We start from the raw sequence: 22,394 nt of genomic DNA on the forward strand, positions 1-22,394 counted from the left end.
CTTAGAAGATCTGAAACTACTTAACACACTAATCACGGCATCGAATGGAAATAAAGGTAATTAAAATAATTAATTTTAAAGCATAGGAAACATGTTTTTCACATACGTCACATAATAAGGAAGGAGAAGTAAAACCATGCAATTAATATGAATAAGTGGGTGAAGGATTGAATAAATCACTCAAATTAAGCACAAAATATATCATAAAATATGGGTTTATCATGGCTCATGAGCATGAGCTCTTTGTTCTCTGGCCCTCTGAAGTGGGTTAACAGCCATCACCTTGGCCATCTTCTTGGCAGTTATGAATTTGTCTTACTTTACTAGCACCTCATCAATGATCTTTTCAACTCCAGCCTCATCACATAGCCTCTGTATGATACTGGGAAATGCCAACCTTGTGTTGTTACTGGTGCTTTTCATCACTTTGTTAATGTTGTTGGCAATCATCTCCCCCACATTGACATTCTCACCTTTCATGATGCTGTATATGAGCACATCTCTCTCCTTGGTCACCTCTGAAGTGTTGGATGTGGGGATTAGGGACCTCTTCAAAAATTCCAGCCACCCTCTAGCTTGGGGGCTTAGGTCTCTTCTTCTTAATAGGTTGGGTACCCCATCCTTATCATTTATACAATGCACATTCAGCACACAGATCTTGTTCAGGATTTCATCAAATCCAGGGGCTTGCTGCTTCATTCTTTCTTCATAGCTCCGGGTGGAGCTTGTCCTCTTCACCATTAGCATTCTCTCTATGCTGGAGGGACTATAGTCAATGGACTTCCCCCTCACATAACTAATGTAGCCATAGTGTTGTCCTGGTTGAGGCACAGCATTAGCATAAAGCTCCCTCACCAAACTCTCTACTACCTTCCTTGGTAGGTTGCATAGGAGTGACCAGCCCCTATTGTTGATCTCAATATTGATCTCAAGATGCTCGTTCCTCCCTAATTGGAACCCAACTTCTGGAATGATCTCCCTCTCACTCACCCAACCATTGAATTGATTTTGGTTGAATGCGGAGAGAAACTTGTATTCATTAAAAGATGAGCTTGAGGATCCAGAGGTTGGTTCCTTGGTTTTTTTTTTTCTTTGAGGCTGAGCTTTTTGGTAGTGCCATTAGGTTGAGAGAGTGTGTTTGAGGTTGCAAAAAAAATTGGGGAAAGGGAAGTTGCAAGATAGAGCAAGCAAAATAAGGTTTTGCTCCAACACCAAACTTAGGACTTGATTGTCCCAATCAAGAAAAAAAGAAAAAGATGTAGGGGAAGAGGGAGGTAATGGCAGACGAAAAGAAGGGGAGAAGGAGGGTTTATGGATTCTCTTTTGTGTGCGATTGAGGTTCTGAAGTGGGAGAAGAGTTGGGAAGGTGAGCCTTTTTTAAGGGGTGAAGGGTGTGATTTGAATGGTGGGAAATAAAAGGGTTAAATATTTTCCCACTTGGGGAGTGGCGCCTGGCGTGGGAAAAGGCGCCAACTCTTATCTCACTGTGCCTTCTGCATGTGTTGAGTTCCAAAGCGTAAGTACACTTTGACTTCCTTGCTTCACCATGTGGGTCCCATCTTTTCTCCTAAAAATGAAACTGAAACCCATTAGTAATGACAAGAGACTCCTTCACATTCCTTCTTATCATGAGTGATTCGGATTACAACTGATGGGTGTCCCAAAAACTTAATCTTTTAGCATCTTAATAAATTGGTTTCATCATTGTGTATTTAATGTGTTCATAAGGATGAAATAATTCCAATCTTTTCATTTTCTTTTGTTTCCAACTTCTTCTGAACACATTAAACCACGTTCATACTTTTGCCTAAAGCATTAAGTGCTTTCAAATTGGGTGAACTTGGGCTTGCTAGGTGATCCTTGGTGGTGGCCATACCAAACTTAATCTCTGGGCTTACTCTTCAAAATTAAGTTATTAGAATGGTTGTAAGCCTAGATTAAGTGGGTGAGTGGCCACACCAAACTTAGCATTTTAGCTAGTTCTCAGCCCATTTACTCATCATTAGTAATGCATTCATCAAGTTGCAATTCCAGAATAAAAAGAAATAAAAGGGTGTAAGAGTATTCTAACTACCAAAGCTAGTATTAAACTTCCTAACCTACTATTGTAGCCTAATTCTAATTGGTAATGTAACATAGATGTGAAACTGAAACTTAAATTATCTAAAGCAATGAATTTTAAACTACTTCTAAGAAAACAAATAAATCAAAAAGGATAAAGTGTTGGGGTGCCTCCCAACTAGCGCTTCTTTATTGTCACTAGCTTGACACTCCTCTATTTTTAGTTGAGCTTGTAGCTCACTCTCTGCTCCTCTAAGGAGCCTCCCAAGTAGTGTTTGAGTCTATGGCCATTGACAGTAAAAGTTCTCTGAGTCTTGTCCTCCATGAGCTCTAGATGACCATGGAGAAACACCTTGAGTATGGTGAAGGGTCCTGACCATCGAGACTTAAGTTTCCCAGGGAAGAACTTGAGCCTTGAGTTGTAGAGTAGCACCTTCTGTCCTTCAGTGAACTCCCTTCTTGCTATCTTTTGATCATGCCACCTTTTTGTGTTCTCTTTGTAGATTTTTGCATTCTCATATGCTTGATTTCTAAATTCCTCCAGCTCATTGAGTTGCATTAATCTTCTTTCTCCAGCAGCTTGCTCATCATAGTTTAGCATTTTTAGAGCCCAAAATGCTCTATGCTCAAGCTCAACTGGTAAGTGACAAGCCTTGTCATATACCAGTTGGTATGGAGACATCCCAATGGGTGTCTTGTAGGCTGTTCTGTAGGCCCATAGTGCATCATCCAGCTTCTTAGACTAATCTTTTCTTGAGCTTCCAACAGTTTTTTCAAGAATTCTTTTTAGCTCTGTGTTTGAAATTTCAGCTTGCCCGTTAGTCTGTGGATGGTATGGAGTTGCCACCTTGTGCTTGACTCCATACCTGAGAAGGAGTGTCTCAAGTTGTTTGTTGCAGAAGTGTGTCCCTCCATCACTAATGAGGGCTCTAGAAACTCCAAATCTGCTGAAGATGTTCCTTCTCAAGAAGCTTATAACCACCTTGTTGTCATTGGTTGCAGTGGCTATGGCCTCTACCCATCTTGAGACATAATCAACAGCCACCAATATGCAACTATTTGAGTAGGAGGTTGGGAAGGGTCCCATGAAGTCAATCCCCCATACATCAAATAGTTCAAGCTCTAGTATGAATTACTGTGGCATCTCATTTCTCTTGGTTAGATTACCAGCTCTTTGGCACTCATCACATCTTGACACCAATTCCTTGGCATCCTTGAACATTGTTAGCCAGTAAAATCTGGATTGAAGCACTTTTGCTGCTGTTCTTTCTCCACTGAAGTGACCTCCATATGCGGATCCATGGCACTGCCACAACACCTCCTGACCTTCTTCATAGGAGATACACCTTCTCAAGATTCCATCAGCATACTTTTTGAACAAATAGGGGTCATCCCAGATGTAGTGTTTGGCATCCTTGACTAACTTTCTTCCCATATGTCTGCAAACCAATGGGCTACTCAGATAATCATCAACTTTTCATCAGGAAAGCTTTCATTTACTGCAACTTGGTGTGTCTCTTCTTCTTCCTGTGGAATCCTTGAGAGATGGTTAGGTACCTTATTCTTTACTCCGCTCCTATCCTTAATATCAATGTCAAATTCTTGGAGTAGCAGAATCCATCTTATTAATCTGGGCTTAGATTCTTGTTTGGTAAGCAAGTATTTGAATGCTGCATGATCAGTGAATACAATTACTTTAGATCCAACAAGATATGATCTAAACTTATCAAAAGCAAAGACTGTAGCTAAAAGTCCTTTCTCCGTGGTGGTGTAGTTCCTTTGATTCTTATTAAGGACCTTGCTAGCATAGTAAATAACATGTACTAGCTAGTCTTTCCTCTGTCCTAGAACAGCACCAATAGCAAAATCAGATGCATCACACATTAGTTCAAAGGGAAGATCCCAGCTAGATGGTGCTATAATAGGTGCAGAGGAGAGTCTCTTCTTAAGCTCATCAAAGGCTACCATGCACTCTCTGTCAAAAACAAAGGGAGTATTTGAAATAAGTAGGTTGCTGAGAGGTTTTGCAATCTTTGAAAAGTCTTTAATAAACCTTCTATAGAACCCAGCGTGTCCCAAAAAGCTTCTGATTGCCTTGACATTGCAAGGTGGAGGTAATTTCTCAATTACTTCCACCTTTGCCTTGTCTACTTCTATGCCATTTTTTGAAATCTTGTGACCAAGAACCACCCCTTCAGTTACCATAAAATGGCACTTTTCCCAGCTCAAAACCAGGTTGGTTTCTTGGCACCTTTTTAGGACAAGGGCAAGATGGCTTAGGCAATCAGAATATGAGTTTCCAAACACATAAAAGTATTCCATGAATACTTCTATGAACTTCTCAACCATGTCCGAAAAGATGGAGAGCATGCACCTTTAGAATGTTGCAGGTGCATTGCACAATCCAAAGGGCATTCTCCTATAAGCAAAAACACCATATGGACAAGTAAATGAAGTTTTTTCCTGATCCTTGGGGTCTACAACAATTTGATTGTAGCCCGAATACCCATCCAAGAAGCAATAATATTCATGTCCTACCAATCTTTCAAGCATCTAGTCTATGAAGGGCAGGGGAAAGTGGTCTTTCCGGGTGGCTTCATTAAGTCAATGCACATACACCATCCGGTCACTGTCCTTGTGGATATCAATTCGTTCTTCTCATTTGACACAATAATGATCCCTCCCTTCTTTGGGACTACTTGCACCTGGCTTACCCCAGGGCTATCTGAGATGGGGTAGATCACCCCTGCTTGCCATAATTTCAACACTTCTTTTTGAACCACTTCATTCATAGTTGGGTTCAGCCTCCTTTGTTGTTGCCTTGAAGGTTTGGCATCTTCTTCAAGTAGAATTTTGTGCATGCACATTGAAGGACTAATCCCTTTTAAATCTGCAAGTGTCCAGCCTATGGCATCCTTGTGTTGTCTCAGCACTTGGATAAGCTCCACTTCTTGCTCCTCACTCAGACTTGAATTTATGATTACTGGGTGAGTGTTGTTGGCACCCAAATACGCATATTTCAAGCTGGGTGGTAAGGTTTTCAATTCTAGTTTTGGTGCCTCTGCATCTTTGTTGTCTGTGGTAGTTGGCATGATGGAATTCTTCCTGGTATCTTGTGGTAGTTTTCCATTTGATGTTAGTTGTTCCAGCTCCATAGTTCCTTCACATTGTTCTTCTTCCAAGACCCCTTGAACTATTTGTTCCATGTTGTCTACCATCATGCATTCTCCTATGGATTCTTTGGGGTGACTCATTGCCTTAAAGACGTTGAAGACCATCTTCTCTTCATGCAGCCTCAAGACTAGTTCCCCTTTTTGCACATCAATGAAGGCTCCAGCAATAGCTAGGAATAGTCTTCCTAGGATGATTGATGTGTTGGCCTCTTCTTCCATATCCAGCACAATAAAATCAGTTGGGAAAATGAATTCTCCCACTTTTACTAACAAGTCTTCCAGCACCCCATGTGGAAACTTAAATGTTCTGTTAGCTAATTGGAGTGTCATTCTTGTTGGTTTGGCTTCCTCAATCTTCATCTTTCTCATCATGGTCAGGGACATGAGGTTTATGCTAGCCCCTAAGTCACACAAGGCTTTCTCAATGGTGATATCCCTGGGTCTTTCATCTTCTGAGGTAGCTTCTTTTGTATGATGGCGCTACATTCCTCAGTTAGTACTATGGTCTCCTTTGCCTCCCAATTCCTTTTTCTTGTTATAAGATCTTTCAAGAATTTGGCATAGAGTGGCGTTTGCTCCAATGCCTTAGCAAATGGTATGTTAATTTGGAGCTTCTTGAAGATCTCTAGGAACTTAAAGAATTGGCCATCCTTCCTACCTTTTCCCAGCCTTTGTGGGTATGGTGCCTTTGGCACATAGGGCTTCAGGACTAGTTTTGGTGAAGATGGAGCAGGGGTCTCTTCTTTATTCTTGTTCTCATGATTTTCTACAACTTCTTCTTCATGGTTGCCTTTGCTTGGGGTTCTTTCTTCCACAACTTTCCCACTTCTAAGTGTAATGGCCTTGCATTCCCCTCTTGGGTTTGCCATGGTATCACTGGAAAATGTGTGTGTGGACATTGGAATCTGCTTAGATAAGATCCCCACTTGTGCTTCCAACTTTGAGATTGTTGCGCCTTAATTTTTCAGATTTGACCTGTATTCTTCTTGATTGGCGTCTATCCTTCTATCAGTCTGCGCTTGTCTCTCCATAAGGGTGGAGACTTTATGAGCGGATAATTTATACGCTTTTTGGCATTGTTTTTAGTATGTTTTTAGTATATTTTAGTTAGTTTTTATTACATTTTTATTAGTTTTAAAATAAAAATCATATTTCTGGACTTTACTATGAGTTTGTGCGTTTTTCTATGATTTCAGGTATTTTCTGGCTGAAATTGAGGGACCTGAGCAAAAATCTGATTCAGAGGCTAAAAAAGGACTGCAGATGCTGTTGGATTCTGACCTCCCTGCACTCGAAGTGGATTTTATGGAGCTACAGATACCAAATTGACGCGCTCTCAATTTCGTTTGAAAGTAGACATCCTGGGCTTTCCAGCAATATATAATAGTCCATACTTTTCCCGAGATTTGATGGCCCAAATCGCCGTTCCAAGTCAGCATAAAAATTCTGGTGTCAAAACGCCAGAACTGGCAAAAAAGCTGGAGTTAAACGCCCAAACTGGCACAAAAGCTGGCATTTAACTCCAAGAAAAGTCTCTACATGTAAAAGCTTCAATGCTCAGCCCAGGCACACACCAAGTGGGCCCGGAAGAAGATTTTTCCATTAATTACTTGATTCTGTAACGCTAGGCCACTAGTTTTCTATAAATAGGACCTTTTGCTATTGTATTTTCATCCTTGAATCATCTTTTAATCATGTTTTGATGATTGAACCCTCTTTGGGGAGGCTGGCCATTCAGCCATGCCTAGACCCTTTTGTTTTTATGTATTTTCAACGGTGGGGTTTCTACACCCCATAGATTAAGGTGTGGAGCTCTGTTGTTCTTCATGAATTAATGCAATTACTACTGTTTTTCTATTCAATTCACGCCTACTTCTTCTCCAAGATATACTCTCATACTTAATTTAGTTAAGTCTGAATGAAGGGGTGACCAGTGACAATCACCCAATCTTCGTTACTCGTTTAGCCAAGGTTGCGTGCCTGACAACCACAAAGCGATCTACATGATGACAGCTGGAGTATATTCTCTTGGGTTTCTAATCTAAGATTGGAACCTTCGTGGTATAGGCTAGAATTATTGGCGGCCATTCCTGAGATCCGAAAAGTCTAAACCTTGTCTGTGGTATTCCGAGTAGGATCTGGGAATGTGATGACTGTGATGCGCTTCAAACTCGCGAGTGTTGGGCGTAGTGACAGACGCAAAAGGATCAATGGATCCTATTCCAACATGATCGAGAATCGACAGATGATTAGCCGTGCAGTGACAGCGCATTTGGACCATTTTTACTGAGAGGACGGGAGGTAGCCATTGACAACGGTGAAACCCAACATAAAGCTTGCCATGGAAAGGAGTATGAATGATTTGATGAAGGCAATAGGAAAGCAGAAGTTCAGGAGGAACAAAGCATCTTCATACGCTTATCTGAAATTCTCACCAATGAATTACATAAGTATCTCTATCTTATTTTATGTTTTATTTATCTTTTAAATATCTTAAACTCCATAACCATTTGAATCCACCTGACTGAGATTGACAAGATGACCATAGCTTGCTTCAAGCCGAAAATCTCCGTGGGGTCGACCCTTACTCACGTAAGGTTTATTTCTTAGACGACCCAGTGCACTTGCTGGTTAGTTATGCGGAGTTGTGACAAAGAGTTGAGATTACAATTATGCGTACCAGGCTGTTGGCGCCATTGGTGATCACAATTTCATGCACCAAGTTTTTGGCGCCGTTGCCGGGGATTGTTCGAGTTTGGACAACTGACGGTTCATTGATGCCAGGGCATTTTGGCCATTTTCACTGACCTTTTCTTTACTGTTTTAGGGTAGTTTCATGCATTTTCTTAGAAAATAAGCAAGTTTTGGGTAAAAATTCACTTACATCTTGATTCAAGCAAGCATGGTGCACTTTACATGATTTCATGAGAATTTTGCATGAATTAAATGACAAATTGGATGATGCATGTCTCATGATGAGGATTAGAACTTTGATGCACTTTATTGTTTGATTTCAGGACAAAGGAAGCGAGAAAGAACCACGTTAGCAGCCACGTTAGTCTAACTAACGTGACCACTAACGTGGAATGGGAGCTAACTTGCAACGTTAATGAGAAAAGTAATTGCCAATGACGTCCTCGAAGCCATCATAGCCCACGTTAAGAGTCACGTTAACTAAGTTAACGTGAACTCTAACGTGGAAGAAGAAAGTGGAGCCAACGTTAGTGACACTCACCTTTGTCACTAACGTTGGAGATGGCTATCATCACCACGTTAGAAGCCACGTTAACTTAGTTAACGTGGATTCTAACGTGGGAAGTAGGGGCATCTTGGAACGTTAGTGACAAAGGTAAGTGTCACTAACGTTCTCGAAGGATTGGCAAGCCTACGTTAAGAGCCATGTTAACTAAGTTAACGTGGACTACAACGTTGGGGGAAGGGAGGACTCTCAATGTTATTGGAAAAGGTGAGTCCCAATAACGTGTGCGAAGGACCAAGAGGCAACGTTAGTGGTCACGTTGGTGCCACTAACGTTGAAGTTAACGTGGATCATCCCTGGGTTAGGAACGTTAGTGAAAAAGGTGATTGTCACTAACGTTCTCGAACCCACACTCTCATTTAACATTAATGCCACTAACGTCCTGAGCTAAATACCCTACCTACTTCACACTTTCTCTCTGCAAGTAAAGCTAAGCCCACTGAAGAGTATAACTGCTTCAAACTCAAGATCCAAAGGCCCATATCCAGGACTTGAAGAACCAACTAGAAGATCAGAAGAGTAGTATATATAGGGGTAGTTTGAATGAGAGCAAGAGCTTTTGGGGAATTGGAAATTTGAGAATTACTCTCTGTATAATTTACTCTGCACTTCTAGTTTATTTTTGAAAATGTATCTTCGATCTTTGTTTTCCATTTCCAGAGCTATGAACAACTAAACCCCCTTCATTGGGTTAGGGAGCTCTGTTGTAATTTGTTGGATCAATATTAGTTTTCATTATTCTTCTTCTATCTTTTCTCTTTATTTTACTAGAAAGCTTTCAATCTTCATCTAATTGGGTAGTTATCTTGGAAAAGAAGCTATTCATACTTGGATCTCTTCTGAACCTTGGAAGAGGAATGAAGAGATCATGCTAGAAATGCTTTCTCATGTTGGACCAAATTGGGGTTGAAAGGATATGGTGACTATAATTCTACTAACACTTGATTTGGGAATGCATGTGGTATAATCAGTGACCATACTTCATCTCTTCTCATGAGCAATTGACCAAGGAATTGGCTATTGATCAAGATTTGAGAGATTGAATTACAAGAAATTGTAATTCGATCACTTAAGATTGCCAAGGAGATTAATGAACGCATTGATTGAGGAAGAGATGAAAATGAACTTGATCCGGAGAATGCAACATCTCCTAAACCCAATGAATTCCCCATTCTGATCTTACCCATTCTTTTTAATTTCTGCAATTTACTTTCATGAGCTTCTTCCCCATTCCCATTTACAATCCTGCAATTTACTTTCCGCCATTTATTTTCAGCTCTTTACTTCCAGCATTTACATTTTTTGCTATTTACTTTCCCGCCATTTAATTTCCTGCAACTCTCAAACCAAATTCTGCTTAGCTCAACTAGAAAATTCTTCCAATTAAAGTTGCTTGACTAATCAATCCCTGTGGGATTCGACCTCACTCTATTGTGAGTTTTTACTTGACGACAATTCGGTATACTTGCCGAAGGAAAATTATTGAGAGACAAGTTTTCGTGCATCAAGTTTATGGCGCCGTTGCCTGGGATTGATTTTGTATCAACAATGATTAAATTGGAGGATAACTAGATTGAGCATTTTTCTTTTGTTTGATTTAAGTTCATTTGAGTAATTTACTTTCTGTTCAGCTATTTTCTTCCCCTTCCCCTACCCATTTTCTTAGTTTTTTACAATTCAGTCCACTAACCCACTAACTGTTTGATATATTGCATCACTCACACTAACAGTATTTCTGTAGAAATTACTTTCTGCATCTATTTCCTTGCTTGTGCCTTGTTGGTTGTATGACAGGGAGAAGAAGCGGGGCTTCAACTTCTTTTGATTCTGAACCTGAGAGGACCTTCCTTAGATTAAGGAGGGAAGCAAGAGGAAAGAGAGTAGTTGGTGCTGAGGAAGAGGAGGAGTACTTTGAACCAGATATGGATGAGAATATGGAGAACCATCATGAAGAAGAGGCTCAAAACCATGGCCGAGAAGATCCAGCACATCAGGCTGGGCAAGAGAGAAGGGTTCTGGGTTTGTACATCAATCCAAACCCAGAAAATTGCGGGAGTAGCATCCAAAGGCCAACGATACATGCCAACAACTTTGAACTAAAGCCACAGCTCATCACCCTTGTTCAGAACAATTGTTCATTCGGAGGGAGTGTCCAAGAAGACCCCAATCAATATCTAACCACCTTCCTGAGGATATGTGATACTGTAAAGTAGTCTAATGGTGTTCATTCTGACACCTATAGATTACTTCTGTTCCCTTTCTCACTTAAGGACAAGGCATCTAAATGGCTGGAATCCTTCCCAAAGGAGAGTTTAGCAACCTGGGAAGATGTGGTGAACAAATTCTTGGCAAGATTCTATCTTCCTCAACAGATCAACAGGCTAAGAGCTGAGGTGCAAACCTTCAGGCAATAAGATGGTGAGACTCTATATGAAGCATGGGAGAGGTTTAAGGACCTGACAAGAAGGTGTCCACCAGATATGTTCAATGAATGGGTGCAGCTACACATTTTCTATGAAGGCCTTTCTTATGAATCAAAGAAGGCAGTAGACCATTCATCCGGGGAATCTCTGAACAAGAAGAAGACATTGAAGAAGCCATAGATGTCATTGAGACTGTAGCTGAGAATGACTACTTCTATGCTTCTGAAAGAGGTAACACTAGAGGAGCGATGAAGCTAAACAATGTGGATGCACTGCTAGCCCAAAACAAGCTTATTACTAAGCAGCTAGCTGACCTCACCAAGAAGATGGAGAGGAACCAAGTAGCAGCAATCACCACCTCATCAGCAACCTAAGAGGGAGTGAATGCAGAGGCAAAGGATGAGCAAGAACAAGCCAACTACATTGGAAACTCACCCAGGCAAATCCATGATCCATACTCCAAGACCTACAACCCGGGTTGGAGGAATTACCCAAACTTTGGGTGGGGAAATCAACAAGATCAAAGCCAAGATCAGAGATGTCACAACCCCAACAACCATGCAGCTCATCAACAGTCCACACAGAGTTCATATCAACACCACCCTAACAACACCTCTCCACATCCATACCAAAACCAAAACAACCCTTCTCATCACTCCAATCCCAACCCACCATCATCTGAAGATAGACTCTCCAGAATTGAGACTCTACTTGAGGGCATATGCAAAGAGATTCAAGATAATAAGGTATTCAAGGAGGAGGTGTGAGCCAATATCAAGAATCAGGGAGACACCATCAAGAGGCTGGAATTTCAAGTGGGATACCTCTCCGAGCAGATTCCCAAACCTACTGATAGCTTCCCAAGTGACACAGAGAAAAATCTGAGAGGTGAAGCAAAGAAAGTCAGATGGGAAGATTGCAAGATGGTTACTATAACTAATAAGGAGACTGAGAAAGAGCTGAACAACCTATTAGAACAACCTGAAGATACTTCAGCAGGAAAGCAGGGGGAGAATCATCAAGAAACCACAATTACACAGAAGGAGCTGACACAGAAGGAGTTGCTGAGACTCTATGCACCCTTTCCCCAGTTACTAAATGGCTGTGTAGAGAAGAGACTATACTCAAGGTTTCTTGACATGTTTGCATCTCTCCATGTAAACATACCATTCATCAAGGCCCTCCAACAAATGCCCTCATACATTAAGTATATGAAGGAGCTGCTGACCAAGAAAAGCTCACTCAAGGGAGGACAAACAATAGTGATGAATAAGGAGTGAAGTGCTCTCATTCAACCAGAGCTGCCTACAAAGAGGAAGGACCCAGGGAGTTTCTACATCCCCTATGCTATAGGAGAAATAATGTTTGGTAAAGGACTCTGCGATTTGGTAGAAAGCATCAACTTAATACCTTTATCCCTTGTGAAGAGGCTGCAGATCAATGAGATAATACCTACAGATGTAGTTATCAGGCTAGCTGACAAAACTCAAAAATAAGCAGTAAGAGTAGTTGAAAATATGCTGGTGAAGGTTGGAAAATACTTCCTGCCCACAGACTTTGTCATCTTGGACATGGAAGAGAGTCACCTCCACCCAATCATATTGGGAAGACCATTCCTAGCTACAGCCAGAGCACTTATAGATGTGGAGCGAGGGGAGCTAATTTTGAGGATTCATAATGAACAACTCACTTTCAATGTTTTCAAGTCCTCACAAGAAACAGATCAAGAGAACAAAGAACCAAGCAAAGATCACAGTGAGATACTGAAGGAAGAAACAAGTACTGAAGCACAACCAGTACATCTGGGAATCCCCTTAGTTGAGGAACAAGGCAATCAGCAGCTGTCACAGCTCAAAGAAAATCAGGAGGAACCTAAACCACTAGAGCTATATGAGACCAGCGACGAAACCTACTTGGAAGAGGAGGTCACAAAGAGCAAGGCAACATCAAAAGGAACAAAGAAGAAGGTACCAAGGAGATGGAGGAACAAGAAGATCCCTACAGAGGACTTCTCCCCAGGGGATAAAGTAATCTCAGCTTACTTCCGAGCCATTCCCCCCGATCTCCCCACCATCCCATCTCAGCTACCTAAAGTTTTTACCATCAACAGAGTTCTCTCCTTGGAATATGTGGAGATCCTTGATGAAGCCAATGGAGATAGATCTACTGCAAGGGGGGAGGACTTGAAGCCCTACCAACCACCCTGATGGAGGCAGAACGTCAAGCTAGTGACGCTAAAGAAGCGCTTCATGGGAGGCAACCCATGTTTTACATGCTTTTAAAAATAGTTAATAATTCAAGGTTTATGAATTTCAAATCAACTTGATATGTACTTGAATGAATCATTGTGTGCAACATATAGTGAGGAACAAGTTTGGTGTTCAAGGCACACTAAGAGAACATGAATGTAACCCACATCATGTCACTCTTAGGGGCCTTGAACAAATCTTTTACACCACATGGCACCAAACTAAGTTTGGTGTTGCCAATGTTGCATACATGGATGTTGAGTTAGTCAGTTGGTTTGCACTCATGAGTAGCACTTAGTTAGTTAAAAACAATAACTAAAAAAAAATAGTTAACCTTTTAATTTTGCCGCCAATTTCTAAAAGAATATTTTTAATCACATTTATTTTATTTTGTTGAAGCATTGATGGGGCAATTGAAGGGTTCAGATAACACAAAAGGAAGATACTACACAGGTGTCTTCAAGGGGATTGCATTGGGAATGGTTGCCATGCAACATTGGAAGAAGAACAAGCTTGGAAACTGAACCAACCCATCATAAAGTTGGTGATCCTTGTGCTCACCATTGCTAAACCCCATCCGTCCATCACACAACCACCCCATCAATCCACACCTTTCATTCACTCATCACTCCCCTATATAAGTGAGTCCTAGTCCATACTTCCCTTCACATTCCAATTCCCATTCCTCACACTACACACCTTCGGCATCGAAATCCCTTCATCACACCTTGTCCTAACCAACCGAATTCCTCATCTATCCATACCTTCCACCCTCTTCACACCTCAACTCAGACTCATGGCATCATCAAGCTCCAAGAGGCAAAAGAGGAAGGAACCAGTGGAGAGCATTCCTTTTGATGAGAGAAGATTCAAAACTGCATTCCATGAACTCGAATTTGAATGGATAAAGCTCAAGAAGATACTGCCCGAATTAACATTCCAAATTGACGAGGATGAGTGCCCACAGATTCGAGAGAAGATTGAACAAAGGGGTTGACAAAGGCTTACGAACCCGGAGGGGAAGATAAATGCAAACCTCATCACAGAGTTCTATGCAAATGTGGTCAGAGAAGACAAAACCAAGGCCCCCACCTTCAAAAGTTATGTAAGAGGGAAAGAGGTGGACTTCAGCCCCAATTCTATAACAAGGACTCTTTAGTTGAAATCACCACATTTTGATGAGCTTGGTTATCAGGCAAGAGTGAGTAAGAGCCCTGACAATGATAAACTCGAACAAATTGTGAATGACATATGTGTTATAGGAGCTGACTGGAAAAGGTATGCGGATAAGAGACCCAGGTTCATCAAGAGAGGAGACCTCAGCCCTGAAGCCAAGGGATGGTTTGAACTCATGAGGAGATCTATCCTCCCAGCAGCGAACAATTCCGAGGTCAACGTCACTCGAGCTACTATGGTACATTGCTTAGTACAAGGTGGAGATATCAATGTGCACGAACTTATAGCTGAGGGGATTCAAGAGTCAGCTGAGAAGATTGATTCGGGTGCTAGGCTTTGGTACCCCAGCACCATCCTCAGATTGTGCACGAAGGCCAAGGTTGTCTTCGAGGATAGCAACCCAGATTGGTTAAATCCTGGGAGGCTAATTACGTTTCAGCGTCTAACTCATGTGACACCAGCCCAACAACAAAGAAGACCTCACATAGGAAAGCCAAAACCAAAACGAGGATCTCACCAAGAAGAGTCTCATCAGGAAGAACGCCAACAAAGAGAATATTATGACCCAACCAACATTAACCTGAACCACATTCATGGAGCCATTGAGGAGCTAGCAAGGAGTTATATGGAGGGACAAGAACAACAACTGCACATTCAAGCTCAAAGGATGGATCGTCAAGAAGAGCTCCTTTCTAATTGGATGAATCAACAAGGAGAATGGCAAAAATAGCAAATGAAACACTATTCCCAGCTTACCCAAGCCATAAATTAAGTGACTGAAAGATAAGATCGACAAGACTAGCGCCTTCAAGAACTCAATCAACGACAACTAGCTCAGGCGAAGGCATTCAATGAGTTCAGCGTACTGAACGAAGGACAGCAACTACATAGGGAGGAATTCTACACAAACACTCAAGCCAAGTTGAACTATATGTCTAGTCATATGCATAATTTGTACTCTGCAATCCCCAGGTATGATGAAGTCCAAAAAGAGCTAACAGAACAAGAGGAAGGGAAGGTGAAACAGCAGAAGGAAACACTGAAGAAGAAGATGGAAGACGCTGGCTTCTGGAAGAAGTTGATTGGAAAAAGCAAGGGAAGTGGGAGTGCAAGCACTCAAGAAAAACACAAAGAGGACAAACAAGAAGGAGAGCAGGAGCAACCCCATGAGTAAAAGGTGGTGGAGTTCCCTCATTGTCCCATCTTTTTCAAGTTTTAAATAAGGAAAATCATGTATGAAATAGAACATGCTTCCATGGTAGTTTAGGATTTTTAATTCTGTTTTTAGTATTCTCCTTGCGTAGGTCTGTGATTGATAGTCAAATTGCCTGTTTTCAATTCCATCTTGCTTATTGTGTTGCTTGTTTCCTTTTTAATCAAATAAAAAGAGAATGTGTGTTATCAAAGACCAGAGTGGAATCCATATTGTGGAGTAAGTTCCTAATTTTGTGGTGTGGTAATAGATTAACTAAGTTGGTTCACCAATAAGGTGGGAAGACAACTATCTGTCCTGAATCATATGCTTGAAACACACCCCATGAGACTAGCTGAATAACAAGATCCCAAAAAAAAAGGGAAAGAAAAATGAAAGTTAAAGAATAAAAGAAAAAGAGTAAGAAATAAGGCTAGGCACCAAGGGTTTGAATCTTAAGGGATATGTCTGTGGTGCTCTTGTGTAAGGGATTTACTTGGATGAATAAGCTCTTAGGGGTGCCTTATCACTTGGTAACTTGGGTTAACTAACCCGGAATTATCAGCTGAAAGTCCACTATCAAGAGTAACCCTTGCTACAGAACACTTAGTAACCCAAAGAGGTGCTGGACACCAAGGTCTCAAGAAAATAAAATAACAAACCATGTGCCTGTGGTGTGTATATATGGGGGAAAGAGACTTGAGGGAGTAAGTCTTAGGGGTGTCTTAACACCTAGCACCTTGAACCAACTGGTTCGGGAGTGCTGGCTGAAAGCTTATCTTAAAGAGTCGCCCCCTCACAGAGCACCTAGTCTAAAAACACAAATAAGCCCTGAAATGACAAAAAGGATCAATGAATAAAAGTTTCATAAGGTGCAGTCAAGTGGGTATTCCAGGACATGATAAAGGTCTGAAAGCCAGTGAAGGAATGAACCTAAGTTGCTATGCATGAAACCACCATAAAACCAAGGACATGACTTTTACAATAATGACTCATTTCTCTTGGCATTTCATTCATCATTCTCTTGTTCCAATACTTGCTTAGGGACAAGCAAGCTTTAAGTTTGGTGTTGTGATGCCAGCGCATTTTGGCCAGTTTCACTGACCTTTTCTTTATTGTTTTAGGGTAGTTTCATGCATTTTCTTAGGAAATAAGCAACTTTTGGGTAAAAATTCACTTACATCTTGATTCAAGCAAGCATGGTGCACTTTACATGATTTCATGAGAATTTTGCATGAATTAAATGACAAATTGGATGATGCATGTCTCATGATGAGGATTAGAACTTTGATGCACTTTATTGTTTGATTTTAGGACAAAGGAAGCAAGAAAGAACCACGTTAGCAGCCACGTTAGTCTAACTAACGTGACCACTAACGTGGAATGGGAGCTAGCTTGCAACGTTAATGAGAAAAGTAATCACCAATAACGTCCTCGAAGCCATCATAGCCCACGTTAAGAGTCACGTTAACTAAGTTAACGTGAACTCTAACGTAGAAGAAGAAAGTGGAGCCAACGTTAGTGACACTCACCTTTGTCACTAACGTTGGACCAAGCTCATATTGGCCACGTTAGGGGCCACGTTAACTTAGTTAACGTGGACTCTAACGTTGGGAAGCAAAAGAATGGCCAACGTTAGTGACACTCACCTTTGTCACTAACGTTGGACTAAGCCACTTTAAGACACGTTAACTCCCACGTTAACTTAGTTAACGTGAAAGCTAACGTGGAGAAAGCAAATAATTGCCAACGTTAGTGACACTCACCTTTGTCACTAACGTTGGAATGAGCCACAATGAGCCACTATGAGCCACATTGACTTAGTTAACGTGGAAGCTAACGTGGAGGAAAGGATGATGAGCCAACGTTAGTGACACTCACCTTTGTCACTAACGTTGGAGATGGCTATCATCACCATGTTAGAAGCCACGTTAACTTAGTTAACGTGGATTCTAACGTGGGAAGTAGGGGCATCTTGGAACGTTAGTGACAAAGGTAAGTGTCACTAACATTCTCGAAAGATTTTCAAGCATGCGTTAAGAGCCATGTTAACTAAGTTAACGTGGACTCTAACGTAGGGGGAAGGGAGGACTCTCAACGTTATTGGAAAAGGTGAGTCCCAATAACGTGTGCGAAGGACCAAGAGGAAACGTTAGTGGTCACGTTGGTGCCACTAATGTTGAAGTTAACGTGGATCATCCCTGGATTAGGAACGTTAGTGAAAAAGGTGATTGTCACTAACGTTCTCGAACCCACACTCTCACTTAACGTTAACGCCACTAACGTCCTGAGCTAAATACCTTGCCTACTTCACACTTTCTCTCTGCAAGCAAAGCTAAGCCCACTGAAGAGTATAACTGCTTCAAACTCAAGATCCAAAGGCCCATATCCAAGACTTGAAGAACCAACTAGAAGATCAGAAGAGTAGTATATATAGGGGTAGTTTGAATGAGAGCAAGAGCTTTTAGGGAGTTGGAAATTTGAGAACTACTCTCTGTATAATTTACTCTGCACTTCTAGTTTATTTTTGAAAATGTATCTTCGATCTTTGTTTTCCATTTCCAGAGCTATGAACAACTAAACCCCCTTCATTGGGTTAGGGAGCTCTGTTGTAATTTGATGGATCAATATTAGTTTTCATTATTCTTCTTCTATCTTTTATCTTGATTTTACTAGAAAGCTTTCAATCTTCATCCAACTGGGTAGTTATCTTGGAAAAGAAGCTATTCATACTTGGATCTCTTCTGAAATTTGGAAGAGGAATGAAGAGATCATGCTAGAAATGCTTTCTCATGTTGGACCAAATTGGGGTTGGAAGGATATGGTGACTATAATTCTACTAACACTTGATTTGGGAATGCATGTGGTATAATCAATGACCATACTTCATCTCTTCTCATGAGCAATTGACCAAGGAATTAGCTATTGATCAAGATTTGAGAGATTGAATTACAAGGAATTGTAATTCGATCACTTAAGATTGCCAAGGAGATCAATGAACGCATTGATTGAGGAAGAGATGAAAATGAACTTGATCCGGAGAATGCAACATCTCCTAAACCCAATGAATTCCCCATTCTGATGTTACCCATTCTTTTTAATTTCTGCAATTTACTTTCATGAGCATCTTCCCCATTCCCAATTACAATCCTGCAATTTACTTTCCGCCATTTATTTTTAGCTCTTTACTTCCAGCATTTACATTTTCTGCTATTTACTTTTCCGCCATTTAATTTCCTGCAACTCTCAAACCAAATTCTGCTTAGCTCAACTAGAACATTCTTCCAATTAAAGTTGCTTGACCAATCAATCCCTGTGGGATTCGACCTCACTCTATTGTGAGTTTTTACTTGACGACAATTTGGTATACTTACCGAAGGAAAATTGTTGAGAGACAAGTTTCCGTGCATTATTCATCTTGTTGCTTAGATTAGGTAATTTTATTTTATATTTAAGCTTTTTACTTTTTATTTTCGAAAAAAATTTTCAAAAATACAAAAAAAAATTTCTATTCTGTTCTTCAGAGTTTTTAAGAATGAATTCTAGAGTTTCATGATGATCTGTTGAAGTTTGGCTGGCTGTGAAGCCATGTCTAATCTTTTGGACCGAGGTTTCAACTTATCATCACAAGGGCTTGTTGATTTCTATCAATCTTGCTGTTGAGCGTAATGATCTGCTAAAGCTTGGCTGGTCGTTGGCCATGTCTAGTGTTTTGGACTGAAGCTTTCACTAAAAGCTTGGCTGGCTAGTAAGCCATGTCTAATTCCTGGACCGGAGTTTTAGACTAACATTGCATGATTCCTGGAATTCTTATTAAGAATTTTGAAATCTTTATTTTCTTCTTCCAAATAATTTTTGAAAAATCACAAAAAATTTATAAAATCTTAAAATAAAAAATATTTTATGTTTCTTGTTTGAGTCTAGTGTCTAATTTTAAGTTTGGTGTTAATTGCATATCTTTATTCTTCTAATTTTCGAAAATTACATGCATTATGTTCTTCATTGATCTTCAAGTTATTCTTGATGATTTTCTTGCTCTGATCTTTAAATTCTCTTGTTTTGTGTGTTTTGTTGTTTCTCATATGCATTCTCAATTTGTTAGTGTCTCTAATATGAAAATTTCTAAGTTTGGTGTCTTGCATGCATTGTTTGTTTGATCTTAGTTTTCATGATTAGTTGCATTTTGATTATTTCTCATCATTAAAAATTCAAAAAAATTTTTTTCAAAATTATGTTTTTTCAAGTTAATAATACAGAGAATTAAAGATTCAGAACATACAGCAGAGGAACTACAGAGAAAAAAATTGGGCATTCAAAACGCCCAGTGAGGAAGGAAAGCTGGCATTTAAACGCCAGCCAGGTATCCTGGCTGGGCGTTAAACGCCCAAAAAGGTAGTATTTTGGGCGTTAAACGCCAGAATGGATACCATTCTGGGCGTTTAACACCAGGATGGCACAAGAGGGAAGATTTTGTTTTTAAATCAAATCTTTTTTAAATTTTCATAATTTTTCAAAATCAAATCTATTTCAAATCATATCTTTTCAATCATATCTTTTCAAAATCAAATCCTTTCCATTTTTTCTAGTATTTTCGAAAATCCTTGCTACAATTAATGATTTAATTCAAAATTTCCAAGTTGTTACTTGCCTATTAAGAAAGGATCAAATTTTAAATTCTAGAATCTTATCTTCTAATTTCTTGTAGTCAAGTAATCAACTTTAATTTTAAAACTTTCTTTTTTAATTTGATTCTCAATCATATCTTCTCAATCACATTTGTTTCAAAATAATTTTCAATCATATCTTTTTGATTTCTAATTTCAAAATCAATTAACTATTACCTCAATTTCAATTTTCGAAAATCATCAACCATTTTTTTTTAAATTTCTTATTTCAAAATCTTTTTAATTTGTTTTTGAAAATTCTTCCCCTCTTCTCACATCCTTCTATTTAAGGACTAACACTCCTCCACTATCAGCAATTCAGACTCTCTCTCTATAAGTTCAAATTGTCTCCCCTCTCCTCCTCCTTCTATTCTTCTTTTCCTCTGACACCTCAAGAAATCTCTATACTGTGACATAGAGGATTCCATACTTTCTTCTTCTCTCTTTCATAAGAGAAGCTAAAGTAAAACTCTCGGTAGAGGACCTAACAGAGCTTTTCAAACAAGAAGAAGCCATGGCAGCCAAAAACAACAACAATGCCAACAATGCAAGGAAGGTGCTTGGTGACTTTACTGCACCTACTATCGACTTCTTTGGGAGAAGCATCTCAATCCCTGCCATTGGAGCAAACAACTTTGAGCTTAAACCTCAATTAGTTTCTCTAATGCAACAAAATTGCAAGTTTCATGGACTTTCATTGGAAGATCCTCATCAGTTCTTAGCTGAATTCTTGCAAATCTGTGACACTGTCAAGACCAATGGGGTTGACCCTGAGGTCTACAGACTTATGCTCTTCCCTTTTGCTGTAAGAGACAGAGCTAGGATATGGTTAGATTCACAACCTAAGAAAAGCCTGAACTCTTGGAAAAAGCTAGTCAATGCCTTCTTGGCAAAGTTCTTTCCACCTCAAAAATTGAGTAAGCTTAAAGTGGAAGTCCAAACCTTCAGACAGAAGGAAGGTGAACCCCTCTATGAAGCTTGGGAAAGATACAAGCAATTGATCAGAAGGTGTCCTTCTGACATGCTTTCAGAATGCAGCATCATAGGTATCTTCAATGATGGTCTGTCTGAACTGTCCAAGATATCATTGGACAGCTCTGCTGGAGGATCTCTTCATCTGAAGAAGACGCCTACAGAAGCTCAGGAACTCATTGAAATGGTTGCAAATAACCAATTCATGTACACTTCTGAAAGGAATCCTGTGAATAATGGGACAAATCAGAAGAAAGGAGTTCTTGAGATTGACACTCTGAATGCCATATTGGCTCAAAACAAAATATTGACTCAGCAAGTCAATATAATTTATCAGAGTCTGTTTGGAATACAAGCAGCGACAGGTAGTACCAAAGAAGCTTCATTTGAAGAAGAAGCTTATGATCATGAGAACCCAGCAATGGAAGAGGTGAATTACATGGGAGAACCCTATGGAAACACCTATAACCCTTCATGGAGAAATCATCCAAATCTCTCATGGAAGGACCAACAGAGGCCTCAACAAGGCTTCAACAACAGTAATGCTGGAAGAAATAGGTTTAGCAATAGCAAACCTTTTCCATCATCTTCTCAGCAACAGACAGAGAATTCTAAGCAGAGCCACTCTGACTTAGCAACTGTAGTCTTTGATCTAATTAAAACCACTCAAAGTTTCATGACTAAAACAAGATCTTCCATTAGAAATTTGGAGGCACAAGTGGGTCAGCTAAGTCAGAAAATTACTGAACTCCCTCCTAGTACTCTCCCAAGTAATACAGAAGAGAATCCAAAAAGAAAGTGCAAGGCCATCAACATTACCCACTCGGCAAAACTTGGAGAGGAAGAATAGGAAATGATTTCCACTGAGGAAGACCTCAATGGACGTCCACTGGCTTCCAAGGAGTTCCCTAATGAGGAACCATGGGAATCTGAGGCTCATATAGAGACCATAGAGATTCCATTGAATTTCCTTCTGTCATTCATGAGCTCTGATGAGTATTCTTCCTCTTAAGAGGATGAAGATGTTACTGAAGAGCAAGTTGCTAAGTACCTTGGAGCAATCATGAAGTTAAATGCCAAGTTATTTGGTAATGAGACTTGGGAGGATGAACCCCCATTGCTCACCAAAGAACTGGATGACTTGACTAGGCAGAGATTACCTCAGAAGAGACAGGATCCTGGAAAGCTCTCAATACCTTGTACCATAGGCACCATGACCTTTGAG

The 22,394-nt window shown here is 40.2% G+C and overlaps 1 non-coding gene across 1 annotated transcript; it reads right to left on the bottom strand.

Annotated features, from left to right (window-relative positions):
• Positions 1-10,871: 10,871 nt before the first annotated feature.
• On the bottom strand, positions 10,872-10,978 carry LOC148565097 (small nucleolar RNA R71). Its single transcript, XR_015884634.1, has one exon. It is a non-coding gene; the product is annotated as a small nucleolar RNA R71 (small nucleolar RNA).
• Between the last annotated feature and the right edge of the window lie 11,416 nt (positions 10,979-22,394).

The sequence above is a fragment of the Arachis ipaensis genome, chromosome B5 (assembly GCF_059453495.1).
Source record: "Arachis ipaensis isolate K30076 ecotype BB chromosome B5, ASM5945349v1, whole genome shotgun sequence".
Classification (NCBI taxonomy): Eukaryota; Viridiplantae; Streptophyta; class Magnoliopsida; order Fabales; family Fabaceae; genus Arachis; species Arachis ipaensis.